General features: G+C 45.9%; 1 protein-coding gene across 1 annotated transcript in view; it reads right to left on the bottom strand.

Annotated features, from left to right (window-relative positions):
• LOC139268741 (uncharacterized protein C1orf21-like) overlaps nucleotides 1–17,287 on the bottom strand; it is a 242,759-nt gene that overhangs the window by 86,127 nt on the left and 139,345 nt on the right. The window lies entirely within an intron of this gene.

Below are 17,287 nucleotides of genomic sequence, written 5' to 3'. Positions count from 1 at the left end.
TTTCCGGGTCTTGCTTTTAACCCAGTATCAGAGTCAACCATTCTAGGAAACCTCCACTGCCTACTTTTCTAGGCCAGATTAAAGAGTGACTTATGCTTTTGAAAGGGACTGGAGATAAAGTACCACAGATAATACTTGTTTGCAGAATTGAAGCCCAGGGGCAGTAGCAGCATGGATACAAAATTGACTAAGATAGAAAACAGAGTTGTGGTAAATGGTTGTTTTTCAGACTGGAGGGAGGGATACGGTGGAGTTCCCCAGGGTTCAGTATGAAGACCACTGCTGTTTTTGATATACATCAATAACCTGGACTTGGAGCGGTTGGGGGGGGGGGGGGGGGGGGGGGAGGGGCGGGTATGGGGCACAATTTCAAAACTTGCAGATGACACGAAACCTGAACATATAGTAAATAGTGAGGAGGATAGCGGACATAGACAGGCTGATGGAATGGACGGATACATGGCAGATGAAATTTAGTGCAAAAAGTGTGAGGAGGTACATTTTTGTAGGAAGAATGAGGAGAAACCATATACACTAAATGGTATATATTATGCAAGAACAGAGAATGCAAGAACAGAGAGTCCTGTGGGTACTTGGGCACAAATTATTGAAGGTGGCAGGACAGGTTAATAAAGCGGTTAATAAAGCTGATGGGATCCTGGGCTTTAAAATAAAGGCATAGAGTACAAAAGCCAGGAAGTTATGCTAAACTTATATAAAACACTAGTTTGACCTCAGCTGGAGTATTGTGTCCAATTATGGGCACCACACTGTAGGAAGGACGTGAAGACTTTGGAGAGGGTACAGCAGAGATTTACTAGAATGGTTCCAGGGATGAGCGACTATAGTTATGTGGCTAGACTGGAAAAGCTGGGGTTGTTCTCCTTAGAGCAGAGAAGGCGAAGAGGAGATTTGATAGAGGTGTCTGAAATCATGATGGATTTAGATAAAGTAAAAATAAACTGTTTCCAAAGGTTGAAATGTTGATAACCAGAGGGCATAGATTTAAGGTGATTGGCAAAAGAACTAGAGGTGACATGAGCAAAAAATTTTTTTCTGCAACGAATGGTTAGAATTTGGAATGCACTGCCTGAAAGGGTGGTGGATACAGATTCAATAGTAGCCTTCAAAAGGGAATTAGAAAAGTACTTGAACAACTTGTATTCATATAGCTCCTTTAATGTAGTGAAGCATCCCAAGGTGCTTCATAGGAGTATTATGAGACAAAAAATTTGACACCGAGCCACATAAGGAGAAATTAGGGTAGGTGACCAAAAGCTTGGTCAAAGAGATCGGTTTTAAGGAGTGTCTTAAAGGAGGATAGAGAGATAGTGAGGCGGAGAGGTTTAGGGAGGGAGTTCCAGAGCTTAGGGCCTAGGCAGCAGAAGGCACGGACACCAATGGTTGAGCGATTATAATCAGCGATGCTCAGGAGGGCAGAATTAGAGTGCAGATATCTTGGAGGGTTGTGGGGCTGAAGGAAATTACAGAGATAGGGAGGGGCGAAGCTATGGAGCTATTTGAAAACAAGGATGAGAATTTTGAAATTGAGGCATTGCTTAACCGGGAGTCAATGTAGGTCAATGAGCACAGGGGTGATGGGTGAGCGGGACTTGGTGTGAGTCAGGATACGGGCTTCCGAGTTTTGGATCACTTCAAGTTTACGTAGGGTAGAATGTGGGAATAGTCAAGTCAAGTGAAGGAAAAAAAACTGCAGCGGTATGGGGAAAGAGCGGGGGAATGGATTGCCCTTCGAAAAAGCTGGCGCAGACTCGCTGGGCCGAATGGCCTCCTTCTGTATTGTACAATTCCATGATGGCTTATACATTGTTTCCTGAACAGATAAACAACAATACTGCATTATAATACCACTGTTCTTGCATGCAACATTACAAACATATACAAGTGAGGAACCCAGAAAAAAATTGCACTCTCCCATTAGGGATGCCAATTTCAGATGCAGCCGTATACTCAACATGCAGGTTTTGCAGGCAAAGGCATTGGTTTGCTTGGGTACAAGCAGAAACAGCAATGGATAAACTATTAACTAGTCAGCACATGGGAATTCCATGTGATTTACAGTGATGTGTGGTTAGCAATTTAAATTAGTGACCCCAATCTGATCTACGATAAAATCTATCCTTTGATCAGCAACCTTCATCTGAACCTTCAATAAAATTAAATTGTAGGACCAAGAATCTTGAAGCATAGGAGGCCATTCAACTCAACCCGCTGTGACTGCTAAATCTTTGCCCAAGCAATCCATGCCAATCTCACCGCTGCACTCTCTCCCCATAGCCCTGTATCTGTCACTGCTTCAAATATTTATTGGCTCTTTCCTCAAAAAATGCCATGCTCGCTGCCCGTGGTGAAGAACTCCATGCTCCAACAACTCTCCCAGAAAAGAACGTTCTGTTAACTGCTCGCTCACAATACAAAAAAATTGAAACGAGGCTTAATCCCCAAGAGGTTAACATACTGTTTCCCCCCGCCAGAATTGTGGTGTTTTACAGAACCTGATGAGCAACAGAAGTTCTGAATAAGACAGTCGAAAACTCAAGACTGTCTCTTGGTGAATCTTCCAAATGAGATGTTGTATCTGGACAGTGTGGTTTTCAGTTCACCCCTCAGGTTCAAATGGCTTTTGTCAGAATGAAGAGCTTAGCAGCCAAAGCTGCAGTTTAAGTCTTCTGATTGCTTTCATGTTATAGCTGTTTCATTTTAAGTAGACAGAGAATTTAGATGTTTTACACCTTTGTGCGATATAGCGCGATGTCTGGAAATTGTCTCTGTAAGCTTCTACTACACAGAGTTTCAAATTTATAATGGATTTTCGTAATGGCTTAGTCATCATAGGCAATCCCTTGAAATCGAGGAAGACTTGCTTCCACTCTAAAAGTGAGTTCTCAAGTGACTGTACAGTACAATACGGGAATTACAGTCTCTGTCACAGATGGGATAGACAGTCGTTGAAGGAAAGGGTGGTTGGGGAGTCTGGTTTGCCGCACGCTCCTTCCACTGCCTGCGCTTGTTTTCTGCATGCTCTCGGCGATGAGACTTGAGGTGTTCAGTGCCCTCCCGGATATTCTTCCTCCACTTAGGGCGGACTTGGGCCAGGGATTCCGAGGTGCCGGTGGGGATGTTGCACTTTATCAAGCAGGCTTTGAGGGTGTCCTTGAAACATTTCCCCTGCCTACCTGTGGCTCGCTTGTCGTGTGGGAGTTCCAAACAGAGCGCTTGCTTTGGGAGTCTCATGTCCAGCATGTGGATGATGTGGCCTGCCCAACGGAGCTGGTCAAGTGTGGTCAGTGCTTCGATGCTGCGGATGTTGGCCTGATCAAGAACACTGACGTTGATGCTTCTATCCTCCCAGGGGATTTGCAGGATCTTGCAGAGACTTCGTTGGTGGTATTTCTCCAGCGATTTGAGGTGTCTATTGTATATTATAGTGTATAGAAGAACTCCACGAGGCTGAGTACTGTGAGCTAAACTTAGTGTGACCTTTGTCTTCTTTATTACAACTCCAGAGTGCCTAAACAACACGGCAGCCAGCCTTTTATACTGGCCCTGCACATGTGTGCAGGTGACCATTAGGACTCCAACAGTCGCACCCTCTGGTGGCAAGTATTACATAGTTACATACATAACATCACTCCCCCCCCCCCCCAAGGTCTTCGGTACAAGTTATTTACAAGTTGAGGTGATCCGGAGCCCTCCACTCCCTGGTTGATCGTCTAAGTTCAAACCCTGGCGTGTGTGAGTTGGTTGGACCATTGCTGCACTGCACCGCGGCTGGTCTGACCGGGCTATCAGGAACGGTGGGTTCATTCTCGTGATTGACAGCGAGGTTGATTGCTGGTTGGGTGTGTGTTGATGGATCGTCGATGGTGACGTCTTCTTCAAGTCGTTCCTGGTTGTTAGTAAATCGCAATTTGGTCTGATCTAAATGCTTTCTGCACATTAGGCCATTTAACAGTTTGATTATAAACACCCTATTCCCTTCCTTGGCCAAAACAGTGCCAGCAACTCACTTGGGACCATGACATAATTCAGGACAAATACAGGGCCTTTAACATCAATGATACAGCCGTGCGATCGTGGTACATCTTCTGCTGGTGTCGCCGGGTTTCCACGTGATCATTAAGATCCGGGTGGACTAGGGAGAGCCTGGTTTTGAGGGCTTTCTTCATTAACAATTCTGCCAGGGGAACTCCGGTGAGCAAGTGCGGTTGTGTCCAGTAACTGAGCAGAATGCGAGACAGGTGAGTCTGCAGGGAGCCGTCCGTCACACGTTTCATGTTCTGCTTGATTATTTGGATTTCCCGCTCCGCTTGACCATTAGACGCGGGCTTAAACAGAGCAGACCTGACATGCTTAATGCCATTGCGGGTCATAAACTCGTTGAATTCCGAGCTGGTGAAACACAGTTCACTGTCGCTGACAAGGATGTCGGGCAAACCATGGGTGGCGAACATGGCTCGGAGGCTTTCAATGGTGGCTGTGGACGTGCTGGATGACATGATTACACATTCAATCCATTTGGAGTAAGCGTCCACAACTACGAAAAACATCTTTCCGAGAAAGGGACCGGCAAAATCTACGTGGATCCTGGACCACGATTTTGAGGGCCATGACCACAGACTCAGTGGAGCCTCCCTGGGTGCATTGCTCAGTTGCGAGCAAGAGTTGCACTGATGCACGCATGACTCCAAGTCCGAGTCAATGCCGGGCCACCAAACATGTGACCTGGCAATTGCCTTCATCATGACAATGCCTGGGTGGGTACTGTGTAGGTCATTTATAAATGTTTCACTGCCTTTTTTTGGCAAAACCACTTGATTACCCCATAAGGAGGGTAGCCAATGTAACCCCACTTTTTAAAAAAAGGAGGGAGAGAAAACAAGGAATTATAGATCGGTCAGCCTGACATCGGTAGTGGGTAAAATGATGGAATCAATTATTAAGGATGCCATAGCAGCGCATTTGGAAAGAGGTGACATGATAGGTCCAAGCCAGCATGGATTTATGAAAGGGAAATCATGCTTGACAAATCTTCTGGAATTTTTTAATGGACAAGGGAGAACCAGTTGATGTGGTGTATTTGGACTTTCAGAAGGCTTTCGACAAGTACCCACACAAGAGATTAATGTGCAAAGTTAAAGCACATGGGATTGGGGGTAGTGTGCTGACGTGGATTGAGAACTGGTTGGCAGACAGGAAGCAAAGAGTAGGAGTAAATGGGTACTTTTCAGAATGGCAGGCAGTGACTAGTGGGGTACCGCAAGGTTCTGTGCTGGGGCTCCAGCTGTTTACATTAGATGAGGGGATTAAATGTAGTATCTCCAAATTTGCGGATGACACTAAGTTGGGTGGCAGTGTGAGCTGCGAGGAGGATGCTATGAGGCTGCAGAGTGACTTGGATAGGTTAGGTGAGTGGGCAAATGCATGGCAGATGAAGTATAATGTGGATAAATGTGAGGTTATCCACTTCGGTGGTAAAAACAGAGAGACAGACTATTATCTGAATGGTGACAGATTAGGAAAAGGGAAAGTGCAACGAGACCTGGGTGTCATGGTACATCAATCATTGAAGGTTGGCATGCAGGTACAGCAGGCGGTTAAGAAAGCAAATGGCATGTTGGCCTTCATAGCGAGGGGATTTGAGTACAGGGGCAAGGAGGTGTTACTACAGTTGTACAGGGCCTTGGTGAGGCCACACCTGGAGTATTGTGTACAGTTTTGGTCTACGAACTTGAGGAAGGACATTCGTGCTATTGAGGGAGTGCAGCGAAGGTTCACCACACTGATTCCCGGGATGGCGGGACTGACATATCAAGAAAGACTGGATCAACTGGGCTTGTATTCACTGGAGTTCAGAAGAATGAGAGGGGATCTCATAGAAACGTTTAAAATTCTGACGGGTTTCGACAGGTTAGATGCAGGAAGAATGTTCCCAACGTTGGGGAAGTCCAGAACCAGGGGTCACAGTCTAAGGATAAGGGGTAAGCCATTTTGGACCGAGATGAGGAGAAACTTCTTTACCCAGAGAGTGGTGAACCTGTGGAATTCTCTACCACAGAAAGTTGTTGAGGCCAATTCACTAAATATATTCAAAAAGGAGTTAGATGTCGTCCTTACTACTAGGAGGATCAAGGGATATGGCGAGAAAGCAGGAATGGGGTACTGAAGTTGCATGTTCAGCCATGAACTCATTGCAGGCTCGAAGGGCCGAATGGCCTCCTCCTGCACCTATTTTCTAAGTTTCTATGAGACAATCCGACTGGATGGGCATTTCACCTTTGCGTCGGTGAAACAGCTTAATTTCACCTTGCATTTCCCCACGGCCGACCAGTTCCCATTTAGGACGCAACTCTTTACTAATGGTAGCACAGGATCCTGGCTGGTCCAGGTCCTGATCTGGCGAGCTGTGACGGGTGACCCCTCTTTCTCAAAAGCATCCATGACCAGTAGCAAGTCTGCGGGCTGCGCCATTTCAACCCCAGTGGTGGGTAATAGTAGCCGGCTGAGAGCATCGGCACAGTTTTCAGTGCCTGGTCTGTGGCGGATAACAGTCAGAAGCGGATAATGTCAGTGCCCATCTTTGGATACGGGACGAAGCACTGGTGTTTATACCTTTGCTCCCTGAAAACAGCGAAATGAGCGGCTTGTGGTCAGTTTCAAACTCAAACCGAAGTCGAAATAAGTATTGGTGCATTTTCTGAACCCCATATACACATGCTAACACCTCTTTCTTGACCATATTATAGGCTCTCTCAGCCTTAGACAGACTTCTAGACACGCATACAACCGGTTGGAGGTTACCCGATACACTGGCTTGCTGTAACACACAGCCAACCCCATACGATGAGGCGTCACAAGCTAGCACTAAACGTTTACATGGGTCATACCATACAAGTAACTTATTTGAACATAGCAGGTTCCTGACCTTCTCAAAGGCTGTGTCTTGAGATTTGCCCCAAACCCAGTCGTCACCCTTACGTAGCAACATGTGCAAAGGCTCTAACAACGTGCTCAACCTGGGTAGAAAGTTACCGAAATAGTTGAGTCCCAGGAACGAACGCAGCTCCATCACATTCTGTGGTCTGGGTTCATTTTTAATGGCCTCTATCTTTGAGTCTATGGCCCTGATGCCATCTGCTGCAATCTTTCTCACCAAAAATTCGACTTCTGGTGCCAGGAAAACACACTTGGAGCGTTTCAGCCTGAGTCCCACTCTGTCTAGGCGACTTAGAACCTCTTCCAGGTTGTGTAGATGTTCGATGGTGTCACGGCCAGTGATCAGGATGTCGTCTTAAAACACAACGGTGCGCGGAATAGATTTCAGCAAACTCTCCATGTTTCTCTGGAAAATGGCTGCAGCCAAGCGAATCCCGAAAGGGCACCTGTGGTATATAAACAGCCCTCTGTGTGTGTTGATTCATGTCAGTCTTTTTGAAGATTCAGCCAACTCCTGTGTCATGTAGGCGGAGGTTAGGTCCAACTTGGTGAACGACTTCCCCCCCCCCCCCCCTCCCCCCTCCCCCCTCCCCTGCTAACACTGCAAACAGGTCATCCGCCTTGGGCAGCGGGTACTGGTCCTGTAGTGAGATTCGGTTAATCTTGCAGTCTCCGCAGATTCTGACCGTGCCATCGCTTTTCAACACCAGAACAATTGGACTGGCCCACTCGTTGAACTTGATTGGCGATATGATTCCTTCGCATTGGAGTCTGTCCAGTTCGATCTCGACTTTCTCCCTCATCATGTACGGAACCACCTGAGCCTTGTGATGGACGGGCCGTGCATCGGGGCCGAGATGGATCTGTACCTTGGCGCCTGTGAAGTTGCCGATGCCTGGTTCGAATAGCGAGGGAAACTTGCTCAGCACTTGAGCACACAAGGCGTCATCTACTGAAGATAGTGCTTTGATGTCATTCCAATTCCATCGAATCTTTTCTAGCCAGCTTCTGCCGAACAGCGTTGGGCCATTGCCTGGAACAATCCACAATGATAGGTCATGCACAACTCCGTCATATGATACCTTCACTGCCGCACTTCCAATTACTGGTATGAGCTCTTTGGTGTAGGAACGCAGCTTTGCATTAATCGGGCTCAGTTTGGGCCTGTGTATTTTATTGCCCCAGTTTTTCGAAAGCCTTCTGGCTCATTATTGACTGATTCGTATCTGTGTCCAACTGCATGGATACTGGAACTCCATGGAATTTGGCTTTCTGCATTATAGGAGGGCTCTTGGTGGTGAAGGTATGTACCCCATACACTTCTTCCTCGAGATGAGTTGAGTATGCTGCGTGATCCACACCGGATCGATCATCCTCTGCCATGTGGTATGTCGCAGCAAGTTTGCACATTCGCTGGAAGTGCCCCATCGTTGCGGAGCCTTTGCAAACGTAGTACTTGAATCGACATTGATGGGCCCGATGATTACCCACGCAGCGCCAACACAGTGCTAATGGATTCACATTCACCCCCGATGGTGGACTCTGAATCATCACAGGTCTTGCAGTCGCAGACGTATAGATCCTGCCATATGCAGTTCGACCTACTAGCGACATCATTTTATGCACAGTACTTGCCGGTGAGCTTCAATGTTGAGAAGATATCTGTTTCGTGTTATCGTCTGTGGCCATGCATGCCTGGGTGATCGCGATGGCCCTGCTTGGGTCTAGGGTTTCGACAGCCAGCAGCTTTCAAAGAATGACCTCATGGCTGATGTCCAGCACGAAAAAGTCCCGCAGCATTTGCCCCAACTTAGCTCCAAAATCGCAAAGTCCCGCGAGGTGTCTCAGGTCGGCGACATAATCCGCCACATCCTGGCCCCTGGAGCGATGGTGCGAGTAAAAACGATATCTGGCCATGAGGATACTCTCCTTCGGCTTGAGGTGGTCCCGAACCAGCATGCATAATGCTGGATAATCCTTCTCCGTTGGTTTTGTCGGTGCGAGCAGATTCTTAATGAGGTCGTATATTTTAGGCCCACAGACAGTGAGGAAAACCGCCCTGCGCTTGACCGCGTTAGTGTCTCCTTCCAGCTCATTGGCCACGAAGTTCTGGTCGAGGCGCTCGACGAAGGCTTCCCAATCATCACCCTCTACGAATCTCTCTAATATTCCAACGGCAGCCATGGTTGAGTGAAGGTTTGTATTCTGATACTCATCGCCAATTATAGTGTAGAGAAGAACTCCACGAGGCTGAGTACTGTGAGCTAAACTTAATGTGACTGTAGTCTTCTTGATGACAACTCCCGAGTGCCTAAACAACATGACAGCCAACCTTTTATACTGGCCTTGCACATGTGTGCAGGTGACCATTAGGACTCCAACAATCACGCCATCTGGTGGCAAGTATTACATAGTTACATACATAACATCTATGGTCCACGTCTGAGTCATACATGAGGGCGGATATCACTGTAGACCTGTCGACCATAAGCTTGGTACCAGATTTGAGGGTTTGGTCTTTGAACACTCTCTTCCTCAGGCGATCGAAGGCAGCACTGGCGCACTGGAGAAACATAGAAACATAGAAAGTAGGTGCAGTAGTAGGCCATTCAATATGATCATGGCTGATCATGCAACTTCAGTAGCCCATTCCTGCTTTCTCTCCATACCTCTTGATCCCTTTAGCTGTAAGGGCCACATCTAACTCCCTTTTGAATATATCTAACGAACTGGCCACAACAACTTTTTGTGGTCGAGAATTCCACAGGTTCAACAATTTTCTGAGTGAACAAGTTTCTCCTCATCTTGGTCCTAAATGGCTTACCCCTTATCCTTAGACTGTGACCCCTGGTTCTGGACTTCCCCAACATCGGGAACATTCTTCCTGCATCTAAACTGTCCAATCCCGTCAGAACTTTATATGTTTCTATGAGATCCCCTCTCATTCTTCTAAATTTCAGTGAATATAAGCCTAGTCGATCCAGTCTCTCCTCATATGTCAGTCCTGCCACTCCGGGAATTAGTCTGGTGAACCTTCGCAGCCTCAATAGCAAGCACATCCGTACTCAGATTAGGAGACCAAAACTGTACACAATGCTCAAGGTGTGGCCTCACCAAGGCTCTGTATAACTGCGGTAAGACCTCCCTGCTCCTATACTCAAATCCCCTCGCTATGAAGGCCAGCATGCCATTTGCTTTCTTTACTGCCTGCTGTACCTGCATGCCTACCTTCAATGACTGATGTACCATGACACCCAGGTCTTGTTGCACTTCTCCTTTTACGAATCTGTCACCATTCAGTTAATAATCTGCCTTCATGTTTTTGCCACCAAAGTGGATAACCTCACACTTATCCACATTATATTGCATCTGCCATGCATTTTCCCATTCACCTAACCTGTCCAAGTCCCCCTGCAGCCTCCTAGCATCCTCCTCGCAGCTCGCACTGCCACCCAGCTTACTGTCACCTGCAAACTTGGAGATATTACATTCAATTCCTTCGTCTAAATCATTAATATATATTGTAAATAGCTGGGGTCCCAGCACTGAACCTTGCGGCACCCCACTAGTCACTGCTTGCCATTCTGAAAAAGACCCGTTTATTCCCACTCTTTGCTTTCTGTCTGCCAACCAGTTCTCTATCCACATCAATACATTACCCCCAATACCATGTGCCTTAATTTTGCATACTAATCTCATGTGGGACCTTGTCAAAAGCCCTTTGAAAGTCCAAATACACCACATCCACTGGTTCTCCCTTATCCACTCTACTAGTTACATCCTCAAAAAACTCTAGAAAATTTGTCAAGCGTAATTTCTCTTTCGTAAATCCATGCTGACTTGGATTTATGCCGATCCTGTCACTGCTTTCCAAATGCGCTGCTATTACATCTTTAATAATTAATTCCAGCATTTTCCCCACCACCGAACTCAGGCTAACTAGTCTATAATTCCTTCTCGCCCTCCTTTTTTAAAACGTGGGGTTACATTAGCTACCCTCCAATCCATAGAAACTGAACCAGAGTCCATGGAATAGTGGAAAATCTACTATTTCTAGGGCCACTTCCTCAAGTACTCTGGGATACAGACCATCAGGCCCTAGGGATTTATCGGCCTTTCGTCCCTTCAATTTCCCAACACCATTTCCTGACTAATACGGATTTCCCTCAGTTCCCCCTTCTCACTAGACCCTCGGTCCCCTAGTATTTTCGGGAGGTTATGTGTGTCTTCCTTCGTGAAGACAAAACCAAAGTATTTGGTCAATTGGTCTGCCATTTCCTTGTTCCCCATTATGAATTCCCCTGATTCTGACTGCAAGGGACCTACGTTAGTCTTCATGACTGCAAGGGACCTACATTAGTCTGGAAGCGGTGTTGGACCTCGTTGTCGATGTCTGCCCTTGTTGATAGTAGGCTCCCGAGATATGGGAAGTGGTCCACTTTGTCCAAGGCCGCGCCATGGATTTTGATGACCGGGTGGCAGTGCTGTGTGGTAGGGTCAAGTTGGTGGAGGACCTTTGTCTTACGGATGTTTAGTGTAATGACCATGCTTTCGTACGCCTCGGTGAAGATGTTGACGATGGCTTGGAGTTCAGCCTCTGAATGTGTGCAGATGCAAGCGACATCCGTGTACTGTAATTCGATGACAGAGGATGAGACGGTCTTGGATCTAGCCTGGAGGCGATGAAGGTTGAACAGTTTCCCACTGGTTCTATAGTTTAGTTTCTCTCAAGCGGGGAGCTTGTTAAGCATGAGATGGAGCAATGCAGCGAGGAAGATCGAGAAGAGGGTTGGCGTGATGACGCAGCACTGCTTCACCCCGGTCCAGACGTGGATTGGGTCTGTGGTGGATCTGTTTGTCAGGATCACAGCTTGCATGTCATCGGGAAGCAGGTGGAGGATGGCGACAAAATTTTGGGGGAAGCCGAAACGGAGGAGGACACTCCGTAGTCCCTCGCGGTTTATAGTGTCAAAGGTCTTTGAGAGGTCAAAGAAGGCCATGTACAAGGGTTGGTGCTGTTCCCTGCATTTCTCTTGCAGAAGATCATGCCCGTTGTGCCCCGTAGTGGACTCTGGGAGGATCTCTTAAGCCACAGGGAGAGGACGCTTGAAGAGGATTCTAGCGATGACTTTCCCAGTGGCTGACAGCAGAGAAATTCCTCTGTAGTTGCCGCAGTCGGACTTGACCCCTTTTTTGAAAAGATGGTCACAATTACGGCATCTCTGAAATTTCCAGGCATTCACTCCTTCCAAATAAGAGAGATGACTTCATGCATTCGTGCCAATCGTGCCTCTCCGCCATACTTTAGTGCCTCAGTGGGGATTCCATCCGCTCCTGATGCCTTGTTGTTCTTGAGCTAATGGATGGCATTTTCTACCTCGTGCAGGGCTGGGGTTTTGCTGAGATGGTGGTGGGCAGTATGCTGTGGGATGGAGTCGAGAACATGCGTGTCAAAGGCAGTGCCTCGATTAAGGAGATCTTCGAAGTGCTCCTTCCAGCGGGTCCTGACTGCCTCTGTGTCCTGAATGAGGGTCTCCCCGTTCTTGGCCAGCAGTGGGCTAGGGCCTTGGGTACTTGGGCCATAGTTGGACTTGACTGCGGTGAAGAATCCTCGCACATCACGGCAGTTGGCCAGCTGTTGAATCTCCTGTGCTTTCTCCTCCTACCATCTATTCTTTAGGTTGCAGGTTTTTTGTTGAACCTCCCCCGCAGCCGCTGGCCCCATTCAATGGCGGAGTCTCTGTCGAACACGTGGTGTGCACAATGGCTGTGGCCAATGGCTGTGTATTCGGGGTAGGAGTGGGGGTTACAGTTGTCTGCACAACCATGGCCTGTAATTTATGGTCAGCAGCGAAGTAAAGGCGTTCGCCGCTGACCCCGAAGTAATCCTCCTTTGATTCGAACTTTTAAAAAATGTTAGAAAGAAAAACAAAGTTTGGGGCTCTCACATGAGGAAAAAGATAAACCTGAAATAAAGCTGAACAAATTTTTAAAAAATATATTAAAACCATTTTTTTTTTAAAGTGGATTCATTTAACACTCCACAAAATTAAAATTCATTTTTCAGGGCCGTAACATTTGTTTCGCAGTCAATATGCTGTTAAAACCGTAGGGTCTAACTTTTAAATGGGTATTTAACAGCGATATTACCGCAGAAGAGCGGAAAATGTTATCAGTTTCTCTGATTTGCTGGATTACACTGATTGACGACTATGTCGGAGCAGTGAGTGACTGACCGCAACTTCAGGATTTCTGTGTTAGGATGTGCACGCAATACATCCTGAAGTTGCGGCCTGTTTCAAAGGGGTAATAACAGCGAACGGCAGGCCTATATGTCCAGCAGCATATATTGTTAGCACCAGAAGATTCATTCTCATCCTATAAAGGAGTCCTTTTATCAGCTGTCTGTCTTTTCCAGTACACTGAATGTTTAACTTTCAGTTTTGATTATATCTGTGAAGTGCCTTGGGACATTTTTAAACATTATATAATAGCAAGCTGCTGTTGTTGTACAAATGTGGGTGAACACACCTTAAATAATATTGAGTGTTTACGAAATACACCCTGTCAAATGATTGTTTTGCAATCTTTTGGTAGTACAGCTGTGAGAAGTCTAGGACTCAACATGAGGTTTAATTACTTTACGTATATAATAAATCATTGATTTATTTTTTGGAGCTATACAATAGCAACTTTCAGAGTTCATCTGTCAGCTTGGCTTACCAATTGAAGCACATCTCCATCTGAAGTTAAATTGTGTAATTGCTGACTATATAAAAAGATAAATGAGAAAATAGCACTTGCTCCGTCAAGCTCACCCCTTCCACAGACCATGTAATATCTGCTCTATTATAGACTTTGCCCAATTTAAAATCTTAAAGACTGCTCTACACCTCAGGTCATACTTTCAAAAACAAAAATAAATCAAGAAATGTCATCTCTGACCCCTGAAGATAACCCAGCTGAACTCCAGCACATCAATCCAATATTCGAATCGGCATTCTTGAACCCCAACCTGTTTCATTCCACCTACATTAATTTCAATAGACTCCAGCAGAACATGAAACACCTCACTTGAGAGAGCTTTTCATTATCTATGTCTAAATACAGGATTGCAACCTTCAATTTTGTTCTTATTGTGTGTTTCCACTGTGACTTGAGTAGTTTCCATTTTTCAGCAAATCTAAAGATGCAGTGTAACTCCGGCGAAGAGTCCACCAAAATTCCATACTACACGAGGTAGTCTCTCACTCTCTTGGCCTGACCTTGCCGCAAGTAGAACTTGAGTACAATATTAAACCTGCTTTAATGTGTGCCCAGGGAGTTCGCTGGACACTTTATATGCCTCCCTAGATTTGATTTAAATGTTTAGTGTGTGTGGATATTCCTGCCCGATCTCTCTAAACATTTAAATGTCAACTCCCGGGAGGGGCCTCGATATATGTCAGTAAGTGCAGGAGAATTGTAGTTGGAGCCAGGCAGTAAAGAAATAATTTGTGTTTCTATAGCATCTTTCACATCCTCAGGATGTTCCTCAGCACTTCATTACTACTGAATTATTGTTACTGTTGTTGTCAGTAACACGGCAGCCAATTTGCACACAACAATATTGCATAAACATAAAAGCACACAAAAGTTGGGGTAACAGAGTTAAATGGAAATAAAATCTTCTCCTGCGCTGTTCCATGTCTTAACTTGAACCTCAGAATGGCACTTCCTACTGTACGTACTTCCATCTGCCACATCAGCCCATTATGATGCTGTGATCAATTTCTGTCGAATTACAGGCAGTTCTGTGCAGTGGGCCCCAAAGACTGAAGCTCAAGTTGCTACTGCACAAATCTATCCAATTTAATGCTTCACAACCAGCAGATAAATGAGAAAAGACTGATCCATTTAGCCTGTGCTGCATTTCAACCTTGGAGCCAAAGATGTGGGAACGGTGATGAAACACGCACCACCACCCGACCTGCTTCTGAAGCTAAGCATCACAAGATGGCTACAGATAAGGACGACCATTTCGTCCATCCAAAAAGAATCTACAGTTCCCCAATCAGAAGCATCCAGTAGCCACGTCTTAAATTATTTCAGGGTTTTTATCTTCATTAACCTACCCAGAAGCCCATTCCATAGGTCAATCATTCAGTTGGTAACAATTTGCGACATTTGTCTGAAATCATATTTTTATCGATTTGAACCTGTACCCTCTTGGCCGATAATTCAAAGAAAGGAAAGTAATTGCATTTTTATAGCGCCTTACACGACCTTAGGACCTCCCAAAATGCTCAACAGCCAATGAAGTACTTTTTGCAGTCTCGTCACTGTTGTAATGTAGGAAATGTGGCAGACGTATTGTGCACAGCAAGGTCCCACAAACAGCAACGTGATAATGATAAGATAATGTGATTTAGTGATGTTGGTTGTGGGATAAATATTGGCCTGGACACTAGAAAAAACTCCCCTACTCTTCTTCAAATAGTGCCATGGGATATTTAACATCCACCAAGGGGGCAAACAGGGCCTCGGTTTAACGCCTCATCCGCTCAATTTGAAATACTGTTCCAAGATTTAACTTCTCAATACCATTTGCAAATTTACATATCTCTACATGAAGTTCCATCTCAATCATTTCCTTTCAAGTCTAAACAGCCCAAGCTTCTTCAGTTTTTCCTCATAATTCAGTTCTATCACCAGTCTCGTGGCTGTTCTGCACACTGGATTCAGGACTTCATTGTCGTCCTTGCGCCGCATTGACCACAACTACAAACCTAACTCAAAATGGGATCTGACCAGAGCACTGCACATGATTGTTTCAGATTTGCTCTAACATTTGGTTACAAAGTTCAGTATTGTATTTGATTTGTTAATTGATGCTCTGCAATGACAGTCCATGTTAAGGGTCAAGTCTATGCCAAACATCTCAAATTTCGGATTACCATTTCATGCTGGAGTAACTTCGCCAGCTACCGTGTATGAAATGCTCCATGCAGATATTCAATACTTGCGTTTCCTTCAAAAATCAAAACCCGGTTATGCGCAGAACATTTTGTGCCATAAAAGCCTTGATCATAGAATAGTAGAAATTTACAGAACGGACGGAAGCCATTTCGGCCCATTGTGTCCGTGCCAGCCAACAAAGAGCTATCCAGCCTTATCCCACGTTCCAGCTCTTGATCCATACCTTGTAGGTCATGGTAAAAAACTGGACCAGTCTGTGATACAGGATAACGAACAAAATTTGCAAATTTACTTATCGCTACATGAAGTTCCATCTCAATCATTTCCTTTCAAGTCTAAAAAGCCCAAGATTCTTCAGTTTTTCCCCATAATTCAGTCATATCACCAGTCTCGTGACTGTTCTGCACACTGGGTTCAGGACTTCATTGTCTCCCTTGTGCCGCATTGACCACAACTACAAACCTAACTCAAGGTGGGATCTGACCGTGGAACTCCACAGCTAAAGACTAGCAGGTAAATACAATGCCCTGTCTGAGTTATACAGTGTACATATTAGGAAGGTTGCAGGTTCATAGAATTACATAGGAGAATATTCAGCACAGAAACGGGCCATTTGGCCCAACCAGACAATGCTGGTGTTTCTGCTCCATTCGATCAGCAGTTTGTGTTGAATGGTCAGCTCTCAGCCATGGCGGCAGTTACAGACCACGACGCTCCTGGCTATGAAGGGTGGGATAAAACAAAAACACGCAGGGTTCCTGGTCATTGTTACTAATGGGGAAGTGTGCATGTATTAATTGGGCTTGACTGTGATGCCATGTATTGCCAGACGGCCGGGGTCAAATATAAAATACAAACTCGAGCATTTCATACATGCAGGGACAGCGAGCAATCTGGGATCCATAGCACAGCCATCATGTTAGGATGATAAGCACGGCGAGCACACTCAGCTAGATAGCACGGTGAGCACTCTGGGACAGGGAGCACGGCGAGCACTCTGGGACAGGGAGCATGGCGAGCACTCTGGGACAGGGAGCACGGCGTGAGAATGTGAATAGAAGAGTTGTGAATGTGTCCGTTGAAGAGGATCATGGGAAGATAGCTAAAAGAAATGTCAAGCTGCGATATTTGCAATGTCGACACAAAAAGAGGTTACTCAGAGTTGTGGTCAAACACGAGTTACGCGAAAAGCAAAGTCAGGCATGAGTCAGACGAGAGGCTGCTATAACCAGCCGTAAAATAGGGAAATGCAATGTAAAGCGAAACTGTAAACAAGCTAGGCCTAGTGCCCGCTCTGTCTGGTGGACCTGTCGGCCTGCCATTGGATGTATTCTGGGGGAAGCAGAAAGTGATTGGATGAACTAAGTGCGAA

Source organism: Pristiophorus japonicus, chromosome 8, assembly GCF_044704955.1.
Source record: "Pristiophorus japonicus isolate sPriJap1 chromosome 8, sPriJap1.hap1, whole genome shotgun sequence".
Lineage (NCBI taxonomy): Eukaryota > Metazoa > Chordata > Chondrichthyes > Pristiophoridae > Pristiophorus > Pristiophorus japonicus.
The sequence above is the reverse complement of the archived record's forward strand: the minus strand, read 5'-3'. Positions and strand labels throughout refer to the sequence as shown.